Source organism: Ranitomeya imitator, chromosome 2 (genome assembly GCF_032444005.1).
Source record: "Ranitomeya imitator isolate aRanImi1 chromosome 2, aRanImi1.pri, whole genome shotgun sequence".
Classification (NCBI taxonomy): Eukaryota; Metazoa; Chordata; class Amphibia; order Anura; family Dendrobatidae; genus Ranitomeya; species Ranitomeya imitator.
In genome coordinates, this window is record NC_091283.1 from 276,111,099 (window position 1) to 276,135,244 (window position 24,146).

Consider the following 24,146-nt stretch of genomic DNA (forward strand, 5'->3'; position numbering starts at 1 on the left):
TGAGCTGTATACTGGATGCTATCCAACCTGTGTGTCCTGGACTGTCTCTAAAGTGCCATTGTTGGAACGGTTTACCTTACTTTGCCTGTCGTTTATTTTCCTGTGCTTGTCGCTCGTTTATGAAGCAACAAAAAACCAGCATGGACATTTAAATGGAAACGGTTCCTGTGTCACCACGCACCCAAGTAAGTAGCATTCCCACCATGACTGCTGCATCATTCTGCATATCTGATGGTTTTGGTAACGCAGTGGGCTCCTGCGCTCAGCCCGGCAGGAGAACCCTCTGTTGTTTACAAGTATTTTGTCTCTAGCAGCATTTCCTGTGTTCCCCTATCACTTTTAGGCATGGTTCACACCAGCATATAAAAATCATCCATTTTTCATCCAGAAAAAAATCTGTTGTGCAATTGTTTTTTTTTACATCCCCAGTTACTAACATTTACAAGATCAGTTTCCTAGATTAATATAGGCAATGTATCCATGAAAGAAAGAAGCATTATGGACGATTTGTATGAGATCTGTTAAGATCTATGGGACAGACATAGATCTGCCTCTAGAGCATATTTTAAAAGAAAAGGGTGTAACCAGTGTGACATGTAATGACTGACAGTCTCCTCTCTTTGTCTACATGTCTCATATTGGTGACTACCCCTTTAATTAAAAATAAGCTCTAAAGACAGATTCTCAGGAGATCTCGGTCCCGCCTTTAGATCTAAACAGCTCATTTACATATTAAGAAAAATGTGGATTTCTCTGGAGCTTGACATCGGATCATAGATCTCAGGGTTCTATTTTATTCAACTTTCTATGACCTACTTGCCCATCTAGACAGTTAAGGAAGATTTATCCTGACAGATGGGACTTTTAACTTAAAATGTTTGTCAGATACCCAAACCTTATCACTTACCTTGCAGACGGGATCTGTCAAACATTTCCTATCAACCTTTTGTTTTAGATGAAGTTGAGCCACCCCAATATTCCTTTGAATCTCCCTCAAGACATCCCTAAGGATCTGTAGGGCCACCTCTACTCCAGGACAACCAGACATCACATAGTAACAGAGTTATTAAGGTTGAAGGAAGACTTTAAGTCCATCTAGTTCAACTCATAGCCTAACCTAACATGCCCTAACATGTTGATCCAGAGGAAGGCAAAAAAAAACCATGTGGCAAAGAGTAAGCTCCACATTGGGGGAAAAAATTCCTTCCCGACTCCACATACGGCAATCAGACTAGTTCCCTGGATCAACGCCCTATCAAGGAATCTAGTGTATATACCCTGTAACATTATACATTTCCAGAAATGTATCCAGTCCCCTCTTTTATTATCATTACAACATCATACGGCAGAGAGTTCCATAGTCTCACTGCTCTTACAGTAAAGAATCCGCGTCTGTTATTATGCCTAAACCTTCTTTCCTCCAGACGTAGAGGATGACCCCTTGTCCCTGTCTCAGGTCTATGATTAAAAAGATCATCAGAAAGGTCTTTGTACTGTCCCCTCATATATTTATATATTAAAATAAGATCACCCCTTAGCCTTCGTTTTTCCAAACTAAATAGCCCCAAGTGTAATAACCTATCTTGGTATTGCAAACCCCCCAGTCCTCTAATAACCTTGCTCGCTCTTCTCTGCACCCGCTCCAGTTCAGCTATGTCTTTCTTATACACCGGAGACCAGAACTGTGCACAGTATTCTAAGTGTGGTCGAACTAATGACTTGTATGAAGGTAAAATTATGTTCTCCTCATGAGCATCAATGCCTCTATTAATGCATCCCATTATTTTATTTGCCTTTGTAGCAGCTGCCTGACACTAGCCACTAAATGTGAGTTTGTCATCCACCCATACACCCAGGTCTTTTTCATTGACGGTTTTGCCCAGAGTTTTAGAATTAAGCACATAGTTATTCATCTTATTACTTCTACCCAAGTGCATGACCTTACATTTATCCCCATTAAAGCTCATTTGCTATTTACAGTTAGGTCCATATATATTTGGACAAAGACAACATTTTTCTAATTTTGGTAATAGACATTATCACAATGAATTTTAAACTAAACAATTCAGATGCAGTTGAAGTTCAGACTTTCAGCTTTCATTTGAGGGTATCCACATTAAAATTGGATGAAGGGTTTAGGAGTTTCAGCTCCTTAACGTGTGCCACCCTGTTTTTAAAGGGACCAAAAGTAATTGGACAATTGACTCCAAGGCAGTGAGAATCTGGAATTGCTTGCCTGAGGAGGTGGTGATGGCGAACTCAGTCGAGGGGTTCAAGAGAGGCCTGGATGTCTTCCTGGAGCAGAACAATATTGTATCATACAATTATTAGGTTCTGTAGAAGGACGTAGATCTGGGTATTTATTATGATGGAATATAGGCTGAACTGGATGGACAAATGTCTTTTTTCGGCCTTACTAACTATGTTACTATGTTACTATGTAAGGCTATTTCATGGACAGGTGTGGGCAATCCCTTCATTATGTCATTCTCAATTAAGCAGATAAAAGGCCTGGAGTTGATTTGAGGTGTGGTGCTTGCATTTGGAAGGTTTTACTGTGAAGTAAACATTCAGTCAAAGGAGCTCTCCATGCAGGTGAAACAAGCCATCCTTAAGCTGCGAAAACAGAAAAAACCCATCAGAGAAATTGCTACAATATTAGGAGTGGCAAAATCTACAGTTTGGTACATCCTGAGAAAGAAAAAAAGCACTGGTGAACTCATCAATGCAAGAAGCCCTGGGCGCCCACAGAAGACAACAGTGGTGGATGATCCCAGAAAAATCTCCATGATGAAGAGAAACCCCTTCACAACAGCCAACCAAGTGAACAACACTCTCCAGGAGGTCGGCGTATCCATATCCAAATCTATCATAAAGAGAAGACTGCATGAAAGTAAATACAGAGGGTTCACTGCATGGTGCAAGCCACTCATAAGCATCAAGAATAAAAAGGCTAGACTGGACTTTGCTAAAAAACATCTAAAAAAGCCAGCACAGTTCTGGAAGAACATTCTTTGTACAGATGAAACCAAGATCAATCTCTACCAGAATGATGGAAAGAGAAAAGTATGGCGAAGGTGTGGTACAGCTCATGATCAAAAGCATACCACATCATCTGTAGAACACGGCGGAGGCAGTGTGATGGCTTGGGCATGCATGGCTGCCAGTGGCACTGGGTCACTAGTGTTTATTGATGATGTGACACAGGACAGAAGCAGCCGAATGAATTCTGAGGTATTCAGAGACATAGTGTATGCTCAGATCCAGCCAAATGCAGCCAAACTGATTGGTCGTCGTTTCATACTACAGATGGACAATGACCCAAAACATAAAGACAAAGCAACCCAGGAGTTTATTAAAGCAAAGAAGTGGAATATTCTTGAATGGCCAAGTCAGTCACCTGATCTCAACCCAATTGAGCAGCATTTCACTTGTTAAAGACTAAACTTCAGACAGAAAGGCACACAAACAAGCAGCAACTGAAAACCACCGCAGTGAAGGCCTGGCAGAGCATCAAAAAGGAGGATACACAGCGTCTGGTGATGTCCATGAGTTCAAGACTTCAGGCAGTCATTGCCAACAAAGGGTTTTCAACCAAGTACTAAAAATGAACATTTTATTTAAAATGATTGAATCTGTCCAATTACTTTTGGTCCCTTTAAAAACAGGGTGGCACATGTTAAGGAGCTGAAACTCCTAAACCCTTCATCCAATTTTAATGTGGATACCCTCAAATGAAAGCTGAAAGTCTGAACTTCAACTGCATCTGAATTGTTTTGTTTAAAATTCATTGTGGTAATGTTTATAACCAAAATTAGAAAAATGTTGTCGCTGTCCAAATATATATGGACCTAACTGTATCGGCCCAAGCTTTTAGTTTATATAAATCATCCTGTAATATAAAATTGTCCCCCTCTGTATTGATTACCCTGCAGAGTTTAGTGTCATCTGCAAATATTGAAATTCTGCTCTGAATGACCCCTACAAGGTCATTAATAAATATGTTAAAAAGAAGAGGGCCCAATACTGACCCCTGTGGTACCCCACTGCTAACCGCGACCCAGTCCGAGTGTGCTCCATTAATAACCACCCTTTGTTTCCTATCCCTGAGCCAGCTCTCAACACACTTACACATATTTTCCCCTATCCCCATTCTCATTTTATGTATCAACCTTTTGTGTGGCACCGTATCAAAAGCTTTTGAAAAGTCCATATACACTACATCCACTGGGTTCCCTTGGTCCAGTCCGGAACTTACCTCTTCATAGAAGCTGATCAGATTAGTCTGACATGAACGGTCCGTAGTAAACCCGTGCTGATACTGGGTCATGAGGTTATTCCTCTTCAGATACTCCAGCATAGCATTCCTTAGAATGCCCTCCAGGATTTTACCCACAGTAGAGGATAAGCTTTCGGCCTATAATTTCCGAGTTCAGTTTTTGTCCCCTTTTTGAATATTGGCACCACATTTGCTATACGCCAGTCCTGTGGTACAGACCCTGTTATTATGGAGTCTTTAAAGATTAAAAATAATGGTCTATCAATGACTGTATTTAATTCCTGCAGTACTCGGGGGTGTATCCCATCCGGGCCCGGAGATTTGTCAATTTTAGTGATTTTTAGACGCCGCCGTACTTCCTGCTGGGTTAAGCAGGTGACCTTTAATGGGGAATTTTTATCACCAGTTATTTTGTCTGCCATGGGATCTTCATGTGTAAATACTGATGAAAAAAGTCATTTAGCATATTGGCTTTTTCCTCATCCTCATCCACCATTTCACCCAGACTATTTTAAGGCGGCCAACACTATCATTTTTTAGTTTCTTACTATTTATGTAGTTAAAGAATATTTTAGGATTATTTTTACTCTCTCTGGCAATGAGTCTCTCTGTCTCAATCTTTGCTGCCTTGATTTGCTTTTTACAGAATTTATTTAATTTTTTGTATTTATTTAATGCCTCATCACTACCTACTTCCTTTAATTCTCTAAATGCTTTCTTTTTGTCACTTACTGCGCCCCTTACAGCTCTATTTAGCCATATTGGTTTCCTCCTATTTCTGGTATGTTTATTCCCATACGGTATATATTGTGCACAGGTCCTATCCAGGATGCTAATAAACGTCTCCCATTTTCTTTGTGTATTTTTGTGTCTCAGGATATCGTCCCAGTTAATTGCACCAAGATCCTCTCTCATCTGTTGGAAATTTGCCCTCCTGAAGTTTAGTGTCCTTGTAACCCCTCTACTACACATCTTATTAAAGGATACATGAAAACGTATTATTTTGTGATCACTATTCCCCAAGTGACCCCCAACCCTTATATTTGCTATGCGGTCTGGCCTGTTGGTTAATATTAGATCTAGGAGTGCCCCCCTTCTTGTTGGGTCCTGAACCAGTTGTGAAAGGTAATTGTCTCTCATAGTTGTCAGACACCGATTACCTTTGCTGGAACTGCAGGTTTCTGTTCCCCAATCTATTTCAGGGTAGTTGAAGTCCCCCATAATAATGACTTCCCCTTGAGTCGCAGCTTCATCTATTTGCTTTACGAGGATATTCTCCATTGCTTCCATTATTTTTGGAGATTTATAACAAACCCCTATCATCAATTTATTATTTTGTCCCCTCCCCTTATCTCCACCCACATGGACTCTACATTTTCATTAGATTCAGCTATATTATCACGCAGGATGGGTTTTAAGGATTTTACATATAGACACACCCCTCCCCCTCGCTTATCTGTACGGTCATTTCTGAACAGGCTATAGCCATGCAAGTTAACAGCCCAGTCATGGCTCTCATCCAGCCATGTCTGAGATATCCCCACCATGTCATAATTATGTTCCAACAACATTAATTCTAATTCGTCCATTTTGTTGGCGAGGCTTCTGGCATTAGTATACATGCAGTTGATGTTCCTCTCTGTACCTCTATTCTTTCTTAAATTATTAACTGTTCTAACCGCCACCCCCATCTTCCCTATTTGTGCCCAGGTCTCTATCTGCACTATCTTCCCCTCCTATAAAATGAATACCCTCCACCCCAATTCCTAGTTTAAAGACTCCTCCAACCTTCTAGCCATTTTCTCCCCCAGCACAGCTGCACCTTCCCCATTGAGGTGCAGCCCATACCTAGCGTAGAGCCTGTAGCCAACTGAGAAGTCGGCCCAGTTCTGCAGGAACCCAAACCCCTCCTTCCTGCACCAATTCTTGAGCCACTGTAACAATATATAGGTACTGTCACGATATGGTATGAAATATCATAAGTAGTTCTCTTGCTAGCCTGCGTGGGCTAAGCCCCCCTTCTTGGAGTAACAGTTTGTAGCTGCCAATTCCTGGCTTTCCTTCTCAGAGAGTGTGGGGGAGTTTTATTGCCGAATGGAATTTACGACTGGCATTTCCTGTGTAAGCTCTTGTTCAGCTCTACGTGAAGTAGAAACTTCAAGGATCCATGAAAGATTCTTTGTTTAGTTTTTGTTAGATATTAGGCAAACGATTTAAGCTAGAAATACGAAAATATATATTCTTAGTCTCACTCGGTGTATCTACACATCCCATGAAACTCGGGCTTCTAACTCCATCTGGTAAAGAAGTAGGGATTTCTCTGTAAATATGTATCCCAGTTAGGACATATTTGATCTCATTAGAATGCTCACGTTAATCCGAGATGAATGATAGGTTGAGTCTGACTCTGTCATGTTTTGTAGCAAAGTTATAGCAAGTAGATAAATTTAAGATTGAAGTACTCAGAATGTAGAGAGAGGAGGGTCTGGATAAACCAGCCCTTCTGTGATGTCACAGCCTTGAAAGTATAACTGGCTGCACACATCCCCAGCTGACTCTCTCTGCTAGATTTCTTCCTGACTTCTTGTCTTCTCCTGAAGCCAGCAGCATCCCATGGACTGGGATATATGGAAACTGCCCTAGCCTGATTGCCTGCAATGCTTTTAACATGTGAGTGTTATCTTTTCTCTTTTATTCCCTTTATGTTATAATTACCCATGTACATATTTGCAATTGTCTCATTTGTAACTTCTTTATAAAATAGTTTTGATAAAGCACTGCCTAATTAATTTCTATGGGATATAATATTATATATTAGTCCGTTCTCCTGTTCTAAACCGTACCCTAAGTCTCTTGAAGGGAAAATACGCTACTGTTACTGTTGTGTTGGGTTAGCTTCGGACCCGTTTAATCGAAGCTGGTGGCGGCGATACCGTGTGCAGACTGTTGAGTGATGCTGTAGCGACTGCGGCATTGATAATTATTGTTCCTGCCTGAGTGGGAGTAGTTATCGCGTCGCTGCAGCGTGCCCAATAGCCAGTACATAGCAGGCAGCCTTTCTGGCGACTAATTACCCAGGGTGCAGTACCTAATCTGACCTGAGAGTAAGGGGGGCGCCAGAGAGCTGCAAGTGTTAAGTGGAACTGTAAGCGGGATATACATAAATCCCTGCAGTTGGTGGTATATTGAAAGCAGCGGGATACCTAGAATAAGCCCCTGCTGTAAACTAAGAGGTCAATAGCCCTGTGTGTGTTTTTTTCATCACATCGTGGAGTGGAGGGATAACTAAGATAAGCCCCCTGCACATGTGATAGCCGTCTGTTGGCCTAAAGTCACCTCAATCCGTGACGTAGGGGTGACGGTCACGGTGTGAATCTTGACCAATTGGTGACAGCGGTCAGGGGAATCGTGACAGGTACCAAGGAATCTGATAGCATGGGATAAAACCAGTCTGAGAACAAAGCTGCAGTAAATGATGTATTTAAACAAAACAGAAAAGCAAACCGGACTAACACAGATATTCCTGCAATTGTAACGAGGTGCTCAGCACAATGTGGAAATCACAGCACAGTAAATAGCGGGACGCGACCACTAATATGAACCAGTCCAGCAAGGATATGACGAGGGGGCAAACAAGACACTTTGTAAGGAAGTCCAGTAGGTTATTAGTGGAAATGCACACAGTACTTAAACTTGGGAATCCAGCAGAAGTGAAGTAGAAATGCACACAGTACTTAACGAGGAAGTTCAGCAAAACTTGATCACACGTGCGCACAGCACTTGTTTGTGGAAATTCAATAAAAAGCAGGTGGTGCATTGAGCATTAAGTCCTGGTGTGGTTGTGCAAAGAGGCACAACACTGGGAAAAGTTTAGCAAACAAGGGAAATCCTTCCCCAGGTGTGCTGCCCGACATAGCAGTTCCAGAGGCGAGATGCAGGTGAAACGGGGTGAGGCAGACCACAGAGTAGTGAGCAGCTGAAACAGGGAGTTCCCCAGACCACAGGCAGAAGCTCAGGAGCCAGCAGCACAAAAAACTCAGGCACAGAACACCACATGACTCGGACTTAAATAATCAGGACAGACAGGAAGTTCCATGACAGGGTGAGATCCAAGACTCCATCTTGGATCAGGGCGAACAGGAACAAGGGAAGTCCGGAATCCTTACAGCCACTTATTAACCTCCCTAATCTCCCGTTGCCTCTCTGGCGTGGCACGTGGTACAGGCAGTATTTCGGAAAATACCACGTTGGAGGTCCTTGCTTTCAGCTTGCAGCCTAATTCCCTGAAATCACCTTTAAGGACCTTCCACCTACCTCTAACTTTGTCATTTGTGCCAATGTGCACCATGACTGCTGGGTCCTCACCAGCCCTTCCCAGTTATCTGTCAACCCGATCAGCGATGTGTCGGACTCGAGCGCCTGGTAGGCAGCTCACCGTTCGACAATCCTTGTCTTTGTGACAGATTGCCCTATCTCTTCTCCTAATAATTGAGTCCCCACTACCAGCACCTGTCTGGCCTGCCCTGCTCTCCTATTTCCCTCCTTACTGTAGCAGTCACTCCTCCGGCTTTGAGAGGACATGCCTGGCTGCAGCAGTGCTACCCCTGTACTGGCACCCCCGTTATCTGCCAACTTAGCAAACTTATTGGGGTGTGCCAGATCAGGACTAGCCTCCCTGGCACTCTTCCCTCTACCCGGCCTTCTGTCACCCAGCTTGCTACTTCACCATCCTGCAGCTCCATCCTACCATCCCCCCTTCATCTATCCCATTGAGCGTCTGCTCAGTGAGCAGAAGACTCCTTTCCATATTGTCTATGGATCTCAGTGTTGCCAGCTGCACATTTAGATCCAGAACCTGGGCTTCCAAATGCTCAACGTGCTCACATCTCTCACAGCAGTATGCACCCTCAACCGGCTGCTCAAGGACTGCATACATGTGGCAAGATGTTAACTGGATGGCATTAGCAATAGTGGAGCACATTTTCTAATGGGGATTGCACCAGACAGAAAAGTTAAATAAAAAATAAATGCACAGTATTAATAAAATACAGCCGGCAATTCAGTAATTCCTCCCTTGGAAACTCCCTGAATCCAAAGTCACTGAATCACAAGTCACACTTACCGCCGTTCGCACTTACACTCAGGTCACACTCAGCTTATTCACACTCGCTAAGCTGAAGATATAAGGAGATTCTTTTTTTTTTCTCTTTCCCCTCAGCAGCAATCCACCTTACTGTTCAATGCACTTCCAAAAAGGACTTGAGCCCCAACCAGCTGCCCCTTATAAACCCTTAATTATGAGCCCCCACTCTAAATTAACCCCTTGTGAATATATCTATTCCCAATTCAGTAACTCACACCAATTCACACATGCAAATTGCCTCTTCTGAGAAAAAGAGGGCTTAAACTCTATAGCGCCACCGGTTGGAAGTAGCGATCCTACAAGTCACAATCAACTCTTTAACGAGTCGTGCAATATGACTTAGGATTAAAGCCAAATCAGTATCTCAATTCGCAGACACGGTGTTTTGGGCTGTTGGCCCTCGTCAGTACGAAGCATGAGAACTGATTTGGCTAGGTGAGAGGCTCTGGACTGGGGTCTAAGGGGTATCGTTTCTCCTTGTGGAGAGTGACATACCATCTCTGGCTTGTCAAGGTAAGGAGGCTTATTCGCCATGCAATGCTCCTCTGGGAAATGAAATATGCAAATTGCCTCTTTCCCAGAAGAGCATTGCATGGCGAATAAGCCTCCTTACCTTGACAAGCCAGAGATGGTATGTCACTCTCCACAAGGAGAAACGATACCCCTTAGACCCCAGTCCAGAGCCTCTCACCTAGCCAAATCAGTTCTCATGCTTCGCACTGACGAGGGCCAACAGCCCGAAACACCGTGTCTGCGAATTGAGATACTGATTTGGCTTTAATCCTAAGTCATATTGCACGACTCGTTAAAGAGTTGATTGTGACTTGTAGGATCGCTACTTCCAACAGGTGGCGCTAAAGAGTTTAAGTCCTCTTTTTCTCAGAAGAGGCAATTTGCATATTTCATTTCCCAGAGGAGCATTGCATAGCGAATAAGCCTCCTTACCTTGACAAGCCAGAGATGGTATGTCACTCTCCACAAGGAGAACCAATTCACACAGGTATTTGTTAACGGTTTTCCAAATACCTCTTCACTGAATCACAAGTCACACACTTACCGCTGTAAGAAACAACTGAATGGTGCACGGCAGGGATCGGAAGAAAAGGACCGCCATTTGACCTTTGGAACGCAAACTGGGCTACAACCTATGCTGTAGATGATGTCATGTTGAGCCCTTGATCTGCCTAAACAGTAGAATCCCCCCACAAGGGACACCATTTTGAACACTACAACTCTTGACAAATTCATCTAGGCGAGTAGTGAGAATTTTTAAACCTCATTGGGCTGAGTAAATGGAAAATAACCATTTTGTTTCAGTAAAATGTTGCCTTGGCCCCAAAATTTTAAATTTTCAGAAGGGATAATAGACGAAAACGAACATTACAATTTTTAACTCAATTTCTCCTAAGTATGCAGATACCCCATATGTGGTTAAAAACTACTTTGGAGGCACAGTGCAAAGCTCAGAAGTGAAGGAGCGCCGTATTGGAGCTCATATTTTGCTGAACTGGTTTGAGGGTGCATGTGATATTGGGAGAGCCCCTGAGGTGCCAGAACAGCAGAACCTCCATAACTGACCACTTTTTCCAAACTACACCTTTCAATTAATTCATCTAGGAGTGCAGTGCTCATATTGACACCATGGGTGTGTCACAGAATTTTATACCATCGGGCAGTGAAGAAAAAAATAATTACATTTTTACCACTAAAATGTTGTTTTAGCCCCAAGTTTTTCATTTTTACAAGGGCTAATAGAAAAAAAAATGGACCTCTCAGTTTCTTGTGCAATGTCTTCTGAGTGCGCCAATACCCTACATGTAATCGGGAACTACTTTTGAAGCACAGCGCAGAAGAAAAGGCGCACCATATTATTGTGCAGGTTTTGTTACAGTTTGAGGGTGCCATGACCCACTGGGAGAGCAGCTGTTGTGCCTGAACAGCAGAACCCCCCATAAGTGATCGTAGTTTCCCAACTACACCTCTCAATGAATTAATCTAGGGGTGCAGTGATCATATTGAAACCATAGATGGGTCACAGAATTTTATACCATTGGGCAGTGAAGAAAAAATAATTACATATTTACCACAAAAATGTTGTTTTAGCCTCAGATTTTACAAGGGGAAATGGGTAAAAACAGCAACAAAATTTGTCCCACAATTTCTGATGAATGTGGCAATACCCCATATGTGGCTGTACAGTACTGCTTAGCCACTTGGTGAGACTCGGGAGGGACAGAGCGCTATTTGACTCTTGGAAAACAAGTTATCGTAGAATAATTTGTGGACTCCATATCCAGAACCCCTAAGTGCCAGAAAAGCAGAATCCCCCCTCAAGTGACCTCATTTTGGAGATCTCACAACTCTGGGAATTTGTCTACCAGTGTAGTGATGTTTTTGACTCCATGGGTATATGCCAGGAACAAGCAGCAATGGATGTTGCTGAGTGAAAATTGCAAATCTGCTGTTTTAGTGCCCAGTACGTTGTAGTGCCATGTATGTTGTAGTGCCCAGGACTTTGGCTGGGGCAATTTTCACTTTTGTGATATACTGTACATGGTGGCAGTTTGAAGAGGGGGCCAAGAACAGACATATTGAATCTAAACATGAGGAAGCCATCTGGCAATGTGAAACAGACTGGAAGGTCTCAAACTACCGGATATGATGCCATATTCTAAAGAGATTCAAATACAGATGCCAAAGCCATTTAATTCTACCAGTCTGTACAGGGTTACAAGCCATTGCTAAGGCTCAGGGAATTCTAGTGAATTACAATAAGATTTATTTTCCACACATGGAAAAAAAATTAGAACCTTGATGAACCCTCCTTGGAGTGACTGGCCTACCAAAGTTTCACCAAAATCACATCGACAATTTATCCAGGAGGTCACAAAAGAAGCCAGATGAACATCTAAAGAACCGCAGGCCTCACACTTGCCTCAGTTAAAGTCAAAATACACAATTCCACAACAAAAAATACGCTGGACAAAAATGGGATCCATAGGAGAGTTGCAATCAGTGACTGACCAAGAAGAATATAAAAGGTTTGTCACTTATGTAGGGATTGGCTCAGGTGAGCAATGGTAGGGCCGCAGTAATGAGGCAACACACAGGCTTCCAGTCCAATCTTGAGTGGTTTATTGACAATTTAAACAGTCCGAGACAGAAAGTAAGAGAAAAAAAACAAAAATACTCCAAGCTTGGAGAACCACTGGTCTCAGACTCACACACGGGACGGGCTTAATTAAGTGGCTGCCAGGTCAGCGGCTTCCGCCAGGTGCTATTCCCAGGGTTGCTAACCATCATGTCACCATCCTTTGTGACATGTGTGGCAGAGAGAACAGTTCAGGCTTCTTCCAGCCTAGCTCCACACCCAGAATAACATGTGCCAAACAGAAGAAACTCCATCACATAGTCTATAGCCACACCCACAGGTTAGGTACCCATCACATGGGCTGATCACATGATCGTGATATCACTGCAGGTCCTCAACCTTAGGAAAATAACAGGCCAAAACTTATCCTGCTGGGAGAAATATATCTTCTGTCCAGCACTACACCTTTTACTGCACCACATACCTCCCCCCTTTGTTCAACCCTATGGGGGTGGACACATAACATATAGTGGACTCTGGACAGGGCATCTGTATTCTCCTGTAGTCTGCCTGCCTGATGTTCTACTGAAAATTTAAAATTTTGCAGGGACAGAAACCACCTTGTGACTCGTGCATTTCTCTCCTTAGCTTGACTCATCCGTGTAAGAGGGGAGTGATCTGTTACCAAGCGAAATTTTCTTCCCAGCAAATAATAGCGAAGAGACTCAAGTGCCCATTTAATGGCCAAGCACTCTCTCTCCACAATACTCTACCTGCTTTCGGCTGGGGTAAGCTTCCGACTCAGGAAACTAACGGGATGCTCTTCTCCATTAATTTCTTGAGACAACACGGTACCAAGACCTATCTCAGAGGCATCGGTTTGCACGATGAACTCTCTTTTGAAATTGGGTGTAATCAGAACGGGTGTACCACACAGTACTGATTTTAACTTTACAAAGGCCTCTTCTATCTGATCATTCCATTGGACCATCACAGACTTCCTCCCTTTCAAGCAGTCTGTTAAAGGTGCGGACAACATTGCAAAGTTGGGAACAAATCGCCTGTAATATCCCACTAAGCCTCAAAAAGCTTTTACCTGCTTTGTGGTGAGGGGACAGGGCCAGTTCTGAATTGCCTCCACTTCGTTTATTTGGGGCTTAAGGACCCCTCTCCCGATGACATAACCCAAGTACCGAGCTTCCTCCAACCCTATGGAACACTTCTTTGGATTGGCTGTTAGCCCTGCTTGTCGGAGGGAATCTATCATCACCGCCTGTACCTTGGGTATGTGACTCTCCCAGTCTGCACTGTACACAACAATATCATCCAGATAGGCTGAGGCATAACGGCGGTGGGGACATAGAACAATATACATTAACCGTTGGAACGTCGCCCGCGCACCATGCAAACCAAAGGGTAATACCTTATAGTGAAACAGCCCTTCGGGCGTTACAAAGGCCGTTTTTTCCTTAGCTGCCTTTGTTAAGGGCACCTGCCAATACCCTTTTGTAAGGTCAAGGATTGAAAAATACCGTGCCTGCCCAAACCGCTCTATCAATTCATCCACCCGGGGCATGGGGTAAGCATCAAATTTTGAAACTTCATTAAGTTTTCTGAAGTCATTACAGAATCTTAGTCCCATCAGGCTTAGGTATTAGGACTATTCGACTGGCCCAGTCACTTTGCGACTCTTCTATGACCCCTAATCGTAGCATATTTTCCACCTACCGGGATATAGCTTGTTGCCGGGCCTCAGGCACCCGATATGGCTTTAATCGGACTTTGGCCTGTAGCTCCATAACAATGTCATGTTGGAATATGGAGGTATGTCCAGGGAGCTCAGAAAAAACATCCGTATTTCGGCTAACAAATTCCCAGACTTCCTGAACCTGTTTAGGAGACAAAGTATCTGGTACTTTGACTACAGACAAGGCTTCTCCTGACTCACTCAGAGGTAATGGAGCCTTCTCTACAGGAAATACAGGCAGCGGACTATCCCCGCCAAGGTGGTCTCTGTCTTTCCACAGTTTAAGCAAATTAATATGATAAACCTGCTCTTGCTTCCTCCGACCTGGTTGGTGTACCTTATAGTCTACCGGTCCCACCTTCTCCATAATCTCATAGGGCCCCTGCCACCTTGCCAGAAATTTGCTATCCACTGTGGGCACAAGTACCAACACCCGATCCACAGGACTAAAGGTTCTTACCCGAGCCTCCCGGTTATAGACCCGACTCTGTGACTGTTGTGCTGCTTCCATATGTTCCCAGACCAATGGTAGGACTGTCTCCATCCTTTCCTGCATTTTTGCAACATGCTCTATTACACTCTTGTGGGGGGTTGCTTGGTTCTCCCAAGCCTCTTTAGCTATATCAAGTAAGCCCCGGGGATGTCGGCCATACAATAATTCAAAGGGCGAGATCCCTGTAGATGCCTGCGGCACCTCCCGTACTGCAAACAACAAATATGGGAGTAAAAGATCCCAGTCCTTCCCATCTTTAGAAACGTTTTTTTAGCATGCTCTTTAGTGTCTTATTGAATCTTTCTACCAGCTCATCTGTTTGGGGATGATAAACTGAGGTGCACAACTGTTTGACATTTAACAAGCGGCAGAGCTCTTTCATAATTTTTGACATAAAGGGGGTTCCTTGGTCTGTTAAAATCTCTTGCGGAATCCCCACCCTAGAAATCATACCCATGAGTTATTTTGCTATGAGCTTAGCTGACGTGTGGCGCAGCGGAACAGCCTCAGGATACCGGGTGGCATAATCTAGAACCACTAGGATGTGTTGGTGCCCCCTTGCTGACTTATTGACAGGACCGACCAGATCCATTGCCACTCTTGCGAAAGGCACCTCTATAATAGGTAAAGGCACTAAAGGACTTCGAAAGTGTGGCTGGGGACTGGTTACCTGGCCAAAGGACAGGAATTACAATACCGTTTAACTTCTTCATGGACCCCTAGCCAGTAAAACCGCTGCAAAATTTGGTCTAGGGTTTTATTTCGGCCCAAATGCCCACCGAGTACATGCGCATGCGCTAGGTCCATTACCAGCCTATGATAAGCCTGAGGTACCAATAACTGCTCTACCATTTCCCCACGTACTTTCTCAACTCGATACAACAGGTCTCGGTTTAGCTCAAAGCGTGGCAACTCGGTGGCTGCCCCAGGTTGTTGGGGTTCCCCATTAATAAACAGTACATTTTCCCTGGCCCAAGTCAAAGTAGGGTATTGGAGTTGCGCTGTACCAAAATTATCGCTCGATATATTTAAGTCTAACAATTCAGGTCTTGGCGGCAAGTCTTCCACATCCCCAGCCAACACTTCTATGGGAGAATTTTCCCCCTCCTCCACCGAAGGGGAGACCACCCCTACCGCCAAGACTTCTTCCTCTGGGCCACCAGGTTCATGCCCCACTCCTGGAGAATGTAACCTGGTTGTCACCGGTGTCGGCAGTTGTCCAATGGGTGAGACAACTGTTGGCCAAAGTACAGAAATAAAGGAAAATCTCTACCAAGCATCAAATCATAATGTAAGCTAACCACAACCCCTGTTGTGAATTCTGTGGTCGAGCTCCCTCCTGTGGTCACAAGTGGTACTGCGGCTTCTGAGTTTCCTTCCTCAGGTGATGAGCTTAAGTCGTTAGTTGCTGCTCTATTTAACTCCACCTAGTGCTTTGATCCTGGCCTCCAGTCAATGTTCTAGTATTGGTCTTGCTTTCTCCTGGATCGTTCCTGTGGCCTATCTTTCCTGCATAAGCTAAGTTCTGCTTGTGTGACTTTTGTTTTGCTATTTTTTCTGTCCAGCTTGCTTTATTGGTTTTTCTTGCTTGCTGGAAGCTCTGAGACGCAGAGGGAGCACCTCCGTACCGTTAGTCGGTGCAGAGGGTCTTTTTGCCCCTCTGCGTGGTTGTTTGTAGGGTTTTGTGTTGACCGCAAAGCTATCTTTCCTATCCTCGGTCTATTCAGTAAGTCGGGCCTCACTTTGCTAAATCTGTTTCATCTCTGTGTTTGTTTTTTCATCTTAACTCACAGTCATTATATGTGGGGGGCTGCCTTTTCCTTTGGGGAATTTCTCTGAGGCAAGGTAGGCTTGTTTTTCTATCTTCAGGGCTAGTTAGTTTCTCAGGCTGTGCCGAGTTGCATAGGGAGCGTTAGGCGCAATCCACGGCTACCTCTAGTGTGGTTGGATAGGATTAGGGATTGCGGTCAACAGAGTTTCCACGTCTCAGAGCTCGTCCCATGTTAGTAACTATCAGGTATGTCTCGACATCATCAGATTTCTCCATTTTGGGGATCGCTGCACGAACCGCTTTCCGGACATCATGGATTCCCCGTGAAGCTCCTCTTGTCTACGACGCCGTGATATGCTGTATCAACAGCTGGTTGGTTTCCTGCTGCTGCTGCGTAGCCTGCTGCTGTTGTCACATAGCATCCACAAGCACTTTTATTGTGGCCTCCATTTCTGCAGAGTTTCCCGACTGGGTCTGCGTTACTCCTTTCACCCAGGACATAAGCCGGAGTTCAGAGTAAAAATAAGCAAAAATAGCCAGGCCTCACTGCGATTGCCCGCATTCTCCACCAAAATGTAGGGATTGGCTCAGGTGAGCAATGGTAGGGCCGCAGTAATGAGGCAACACACAGGCTTCCAGTCCAATCTTCAGTGGTTTATTGACAATTTAAACAGTCCGAGACAGAAAGTAAGAGAAAAAAAAACAAACATACTCCAGCTTGGAGAACCACTGGTCTCAGACTCACACTTACACGGGACGGGCTTAACTAAGCGGCTGCCAGGTCAGCGGCTTCCGCCAGGTGCCATTCCCAGGGTTGCTAAACATCATGTCACCATCCTTTGTGACGTGTGGCAGAGAGAACAGTTCAGGCTCATTCCAGCCTAGCTCCACACCCAGAATAACATGTGCCAAACAGAAGAAACTCCATTACATAGTCTATAGCCACATCTAAAGGTGAGGGACCCATCACATGGGCTGATCACGTGATCGCGACATCACTGCAGGTCCTCAACCTTAGGAAAATAACAGGCCAAAACTTATCCTGCTGGGAGAAATACATCTTCCGTCCAGCACTACACCTTTTACTGCACCACACTTAATACTTAAAAAATGACATCTAATTAACCTACAAGACTTGTGATAATATTCTGTGATCTGAAGACTCAAAGATGATTTTTTAAATAGCTCCCGTTACATCAAACACTGCCTTCCACTTTAAGAACATCATGTCAACAGTCAAATGTATTAATGTGATGGTGTAGTGCTTCTGTAAGACCTGACTGGAGTTGTGAAGACTGACGGAAACATGAATTGTGATTTATATCGGAAGATCACACAAGCAAGTCTATCTCTGAATGGCTCAAAAGTAAAAAATTAAGGTGATAGAGTGTCGGAGCCAAAGTCCTAACTTGAATCTCAGTGAGATGTCGTGGCAAAAATTTCAGTGGATAGTTTATACTTGAAAACCTTCTAAAGTACCCAAATGAAAATAAATCTGCAAAGTAAAGTGACCAAAATTCCTACACAGTGATGTAATAAAAGTGATCGCCACCAAATATTTGACTTAGGGAAGCTAATACTTCATTTTTCAAGCGGGAGATAGGATGCAAATAAATCTTTATCTTCACTTAATGGAATGATTGATAAGCTACTGTACAGTTTGAGTTTACATGTTTAATTGTTTTTTTTACACTAAAATTTGTTAAATACTCTCAAACATTTACATGTGATCAATGAGTGGAACAGGTTGTGATGGGAGGTGGTGAGTTCTCCTTCAATGGAAGTTTTCAAACAGAGGCTGGACAGACACCTGTCTGAGATGGTTTAGTGAGCAGGGGGTTGGACATGATGACCCCGGAGGTCTCTTCCCACGCTAACATTCTATGATTATATGATTCTACATGTGACAAAATAAGGCAAATAATAGAAACTGTAGAAAATGGCAAATACTTTTTTTACAGCACTGCTCAATTTTCAGTTCTTGACCATGAGTTACTGTTCTAAATTGACTTTCCCATCTCATCAATGATGTGCGACTGTATTTTGACTATAACAGTTGCATTTTTCTTCTACTGTAAGTAAAAGAAGCTTAAAGAGAAGCTGTCAGCAGGTTTTTTCTACGTCATCTGAGATCAATATAATGTAGTAAAAAAGACCCCAATTCCAAAGATGTATAAACTAAGTGTACTGGATGCAGCGGTTCTGACACAGAGTTCATAGATGTAGTGTGAAGCAGAGCTCAGAAAACTAAGCCCGCCCACAAAGGGGTGTGGTCGGACAACTTGGCACTTGCACTGTGAACTAAGCAGTGATTATCTCTGAGTGATAAAACTATCATTGTGTGGAAACAGCAGCACATAGCTTATAACAGAATGCTGAATTCAGTGTTTTAACCCCTACATCATGCTGTCCACAGATTACATAGCATAAACCTGCTGACAGATTCCCTTCAAGGCCTCATTCAGATGTCCGTAAATAACATACCTGCTCTATGATTTTCTCATGTAAACAGCACCATAAACTATAATGGTTGCTTATTCTGTCAATTTTTTTTAATCCGAAAGCTTACGGCGGCTTTTATAGCATGTCACTCTCTGAAAAACCGCATGCCTAACTGATATCATACAGTCAGTGTCTGATACATAATACTCATGGACCGAGTGGAATACATCTACTGTCAGATTCCCTTTAAGAATTGATTTGTTGGTGAAAAAAATGTATTTTGGTTATTAAAATGCTTTTTTCCCTGAGTGAGTTTTTTGATGTCTAAGAAGATCTGAATTTTGGCTATAACATTTTCCACATTCTAAACATGGAAATGGCTTCACCCCTGTGTGAACCCACTGATGTCTAACAAGATGTGATTTATTATTAAAAGTTTTCCCACATTCTGAACATGAAAATGGCATTGATCCTGCATGAACATTTTGATGTTTAACTAGAGATGATTTATCAGTAAAAAGTGCCCCACATTCTAAGCATGAAAATGGCTTAACCCCTGTGTGAACCCACTGATGTCTATCAAGATTTGATTTATTAGTAAACGTTTTATCACATTCTAAGCATGAATATGGCTTTGCTCCTGTGTGAGTTCTCTGATGTTTAACAAGACCTGATTTCTGTTTAAAACATTTCCCACACTCTGAACATGAAAAAGGAATTGCTCCTGTATGAACATTTTGATGTTTAACAAGAGATGATTTATCGGTGAAAAGGGCCCCACATTCTGAACAAGAGTATGGTTTCACCCCTGTGTGAACCCACTGATGTCTAACAAGGCTTGCTCTCTTGTTATAAAGTTTCCCACATTCTGAACAAGAAAATGGCGTTGCTCCTGTGTGAATTCTCTGATGCGTAACAAGGCACCATTTTTGGTTAAAACATTTTCCACATTCTGAACATGAAAACGGCTTCTCTCCTGTGTGAATTCTCTGATGTTTAAAAAGGTCCGATTTCTCTCTAAAACATTTCCCACATTCTTCACAAGAAAATGGCTTTTCCCCAGTGTGAATTTTCTCATGTTTAACAAGATATGATTTCCATTCAAAACATTTTCCACATTGTGAACAAGAAAATGGCTTCTCTCCAACATGAGAACTTTGTTTCAGGAAACCTCTTCGGTGATGTTTATTTTTCTTAATTTTCTGTGAAGACTCAGACGATAGGACCTGTTTAAGAGGCTCAGATGATAGATCTTTGCTGTGAAGGGCTATATTTGGGATTATGACACGCTCTTCGTATGGTTCTTGTGTGATAGCATAATCATCTGCTTTATAATCTAAAGATATCCACTGTCCCTCTGAGCTCCAGGTAAAGTCATCTGCCAAGAATAAAAACAACTTTCTCAATTTTGAATAAAATCACCTAAATTTAGTTATATTTTAAAATATTTATACTTAAAACTTTTTATACAAATTACAAGGCATGAAGTAAAAATTACTTTGGAGTTAAAACAATAATTTGTAGCAAAAATCTAGCAGTGGACTTCAAAACAAGCAGCAGGCGATGCAAGGCCATCTTTTACTTGAAACCAACATCTTCATAGGTTCACGGTTCAGTGTTGACTGTCATCAGCAATTTCTAATTAACCTTTCCCCTTGACACCCAATGACGTGCAGTGTCTGTCATTGGTGCATCCCCGTTTGGCGAGAGCTCTGGCGATGAGCCAGCACCTTTTCCGGCACATGACAGCTGATCTGATCAGCTGTCATGTGCCCCTAACAGCCGCTGGTGGAATATCAATCCACCAGTGACTGTTCACATGTTAAATGCCACTGTCAATCTCTGACAGCGACATTTAACATGTACGTGTCAAAAAGGGTGTCGCAAACCACGCCCATTGGCGCCCGTGTCATATGACATTGGGTCGTCTATGGGTTGAGATGACAACCAAGAGTCTGCAGGAGACCCCTGTGGTTGTCATCGCTGGATTGCTATGAGCGCCGCCCAGCGGTCGGCACTCTAAGCAAATGAGAATTTTTGCTATACAGAGCAGGGATGAAGCCCTGCTCTTTGAAACATAAGCGATCAGGTGATCGCAGCTTCTAGTCTCCCATGGAGACTATTGAAGCTAGTGTAACAGGAAAAAATAATAAATAAAAAATATAAAAAGTTCAAATCACCCCCCATTCAAAATAAAAAAACAAAAAAACATGTGGTATCGCCGCATTTAGAATCCCCTGCTATATCGATATACAGTATAAAAAAAAATAATCCGATCGGTAAACGGCGTAACGCGGAAAAAAGGCATAACACCAGAATTATGTTTTTTTGGTTGCCACAATATTGCATTAAAATGCAATTACGGGCGATCAAAAGGTCATATCCACACCAAAATTGTATCAATAAAAATGTCAGCTTGGTGCGCAAAAAATAAGCCCTCACCCAGCCCCAGATCACAAAAAAATGGAGATGCTACAGGTCTTGGAAAATGTCAACTTTTTTTTTTTTAATTTGGATTTTTTTTATTTGGATTTTATATTTCACCACTTAAATAAAAAAGAAGCTATACATGTTACGTATCTAAAAACTCGTAATGACCTGGAAAATCTTAATGGTTGGTTAGTTTTAGCAGTAAGAGTTAAAAAAAAAAAAAAAAAAACAATTGTGGAATTGCACTTGTTTTGCAATTTCACCACACTTTGATTTTTTTTCCCGTTTTCCAGTAAACTATATGGCAAAACCAATGGTGTTGTTCAAAAGTACAACTCTTCCCGGAAAAAAACAAGCCCCCACATGGCCAAATTGATGGAAAAATAAAAAAGGTTATGGCTCTGGGAAGAAGGGGAGCAAAAAACAGAGAAGCAAAAATGGAAATACCCCTGGTCATTAAGGGGGTAAATGAAGAATTGTACAGACAATGTAAACAAAGCTTGGAGTGGATACTAAAAAGACCGGTGTATTATATATAATCTACTGTTTGCTTTTGATAAAAATAAGCAAACATGGTTTTACCCCATGTGGTGAATGCTGAGAATTTTCTTTCCTGATAAAACTTTTGAATACTATGCTTTACTTATATAGCGCCATCAAATTCCGCAGCTCTTTCCATACATTATCATCGCTGTCCCCATTGCTGCTCACAATCTAAATCAATATGTCTAGCAGGACACCAGAAAACCCGGAGGAAACCTAAGCAAATACGGGTAGAACATACAAACTCCTTGCAGATGTTGTTCTTGGTGGGATTTGAACCCAGGACCCCAGAGCTGCAAGGCTGCAGTGCTAACCACTAAACAACCGTGCTACCCATATCTTGGATAAATAAACAGTGAATAAACTCTCAACTGCTGTACTGAGCACCATTTGTCTGTTTGGTGGATAACAAAGAACGAGGAGTGACGACTTGACCATGATGTCCTTCTCCAGTGATTGCTCTCTTTGTAAGATGTGCCCAAACTAGGCAAGCCATAGCTTGACGATCCTTGCTTCGAATGACATGTCTGACTTGATTTGTTCAAAGATTGATTTGGTTGTTCTTCTTGCCATCCATGGCATTGATATCATCCTACTCCAGCACCACATTTCGAATATGTCGATTCTTCTTCTGCCTTGTTTCTTTGTTGCCATACATAAGTTACTACAGAAAAAAACACCAGACTATGTACAAGCTGTGTCTTCATCACCAGTAAAATGTTCCTTGATTTGAAGACCTTGTCCAGTGAGTTCATTGGGGATTTACCAGTAGCTATTCTTCTATTGTCTTCCAGTGTGGTTGATGCATCTTGAGTGATCATTGATCCAAGTAGGTAGAAGTCATTAACAACTTCCAGTTCATCGTCGTCCATCTCAAATGCATCCCGGTCGTGCCTGGCTGTAGTCAATATCTTCGTCTACTTTGTGTTGAGTAGCAGTCCCATGTTCAAGCTTTCCATCTTGACACTCCTTAATAAGTCCTTCATTCCATCTACGCTTGTTGCTATCAATGTTAAGATTATTGATGATTCATCCATCAATTTTGATTCCTTCTTTTTTGGCAAGCTGATGTTTCTTACAATACAATAATGTTTCTTAGAATACATAGCTGCATAATAATTAAGGACACTTCCTGAATTCACCCAGCTTAGTCACGCCCTTCAGAAAGTCTTAGCTTCAGTAAATTCTGAGAATTACCATATGATATGAGATTTGGCCGGCCTGAAAACATTAGCCACGTCCTTACTGTAACACTTCTCATATGGCAAAAGTGAAACACAGTATGAAGGCACTGCCCCAAGGCTCTTGTCTCGTGGCTTACACTACATTTTTTGCCTCTGACTTACAAAAAAAAATTGAAAATTCTAGCATGTAGAAAGTTTAATGGTCAGTAAAGCCTGGATTTATGACCTTATTACACAAGTTGTTCTTGTTATTTACTGGTAAAGTCACGCCACCGACTGCAGTAAAATGCTATTGATTACTTGCTTAGGCCAGGATATCTTGACAACTCTATTAATTATGTATTTGAGAAAAAAGGAAAATCGGGTAGACTAATTGCTGTATGTATTGTAATTTTATAATACCATTTACATTTTTCCCAGACCAGAAAAGTTCAGCTAATGTTTCCAATTTTTTCGTATTATTAATTTTAACACTTCTAAAAATTTATTGGAACATAACTTAAAAATTAATTTCTCAAACTCAATCCAGATATTTAGCACTTGCCAATAGAACAGTATCCATGGAGGCCTTGCACAGCTTAGTGGTTACTACTCACCAGGGTAGTCATATGTAGGAATCTCTTCTTTACACCACTCATGATCCATCTCATATGTGTCTGTAGTATTAATATGGGTCAGATCTTCACCCTGGAACAAATATTGCAAAAGTCACAGACAGATGGAGAAGTCACATCTATGATCAGCTCTAAGGCTAGGTTCACAATGCTTAAGTGCAGTCCGTTCAACGCATACATTAAACCGACTGCGTTAACGCAAGTGCCAAAGTGCCAAAAAAAATTGCGTCATGCGATCGCGCTAGCGCAGATGCTCTATCTGCGCTAGCGGTGATGGACCCGTAAACGCTGCAGCCCGCGTACAGAATGACGGCACATCTCTAGCGCATGCCAATTATGGCATGCGTTGGCGATGCGCCCAATAATAGGGGTTAATGGCAGCGTTAACAGACTGTGTTACACCGCGTTA

At 42.6% G+C, this 24,146-nt stretch overlaps 1 pseudogene; it reads right to left on the minus strand.

Moving 5' to 3' along the window:
* The window catches only part of LOC138666403 (zinc finger protein 850-like), a 277,228-nt pseudogene that overhangs the window by 153,324 nt on the left and 99,758 nt on the right, over nt 1-24,146 (minus strand).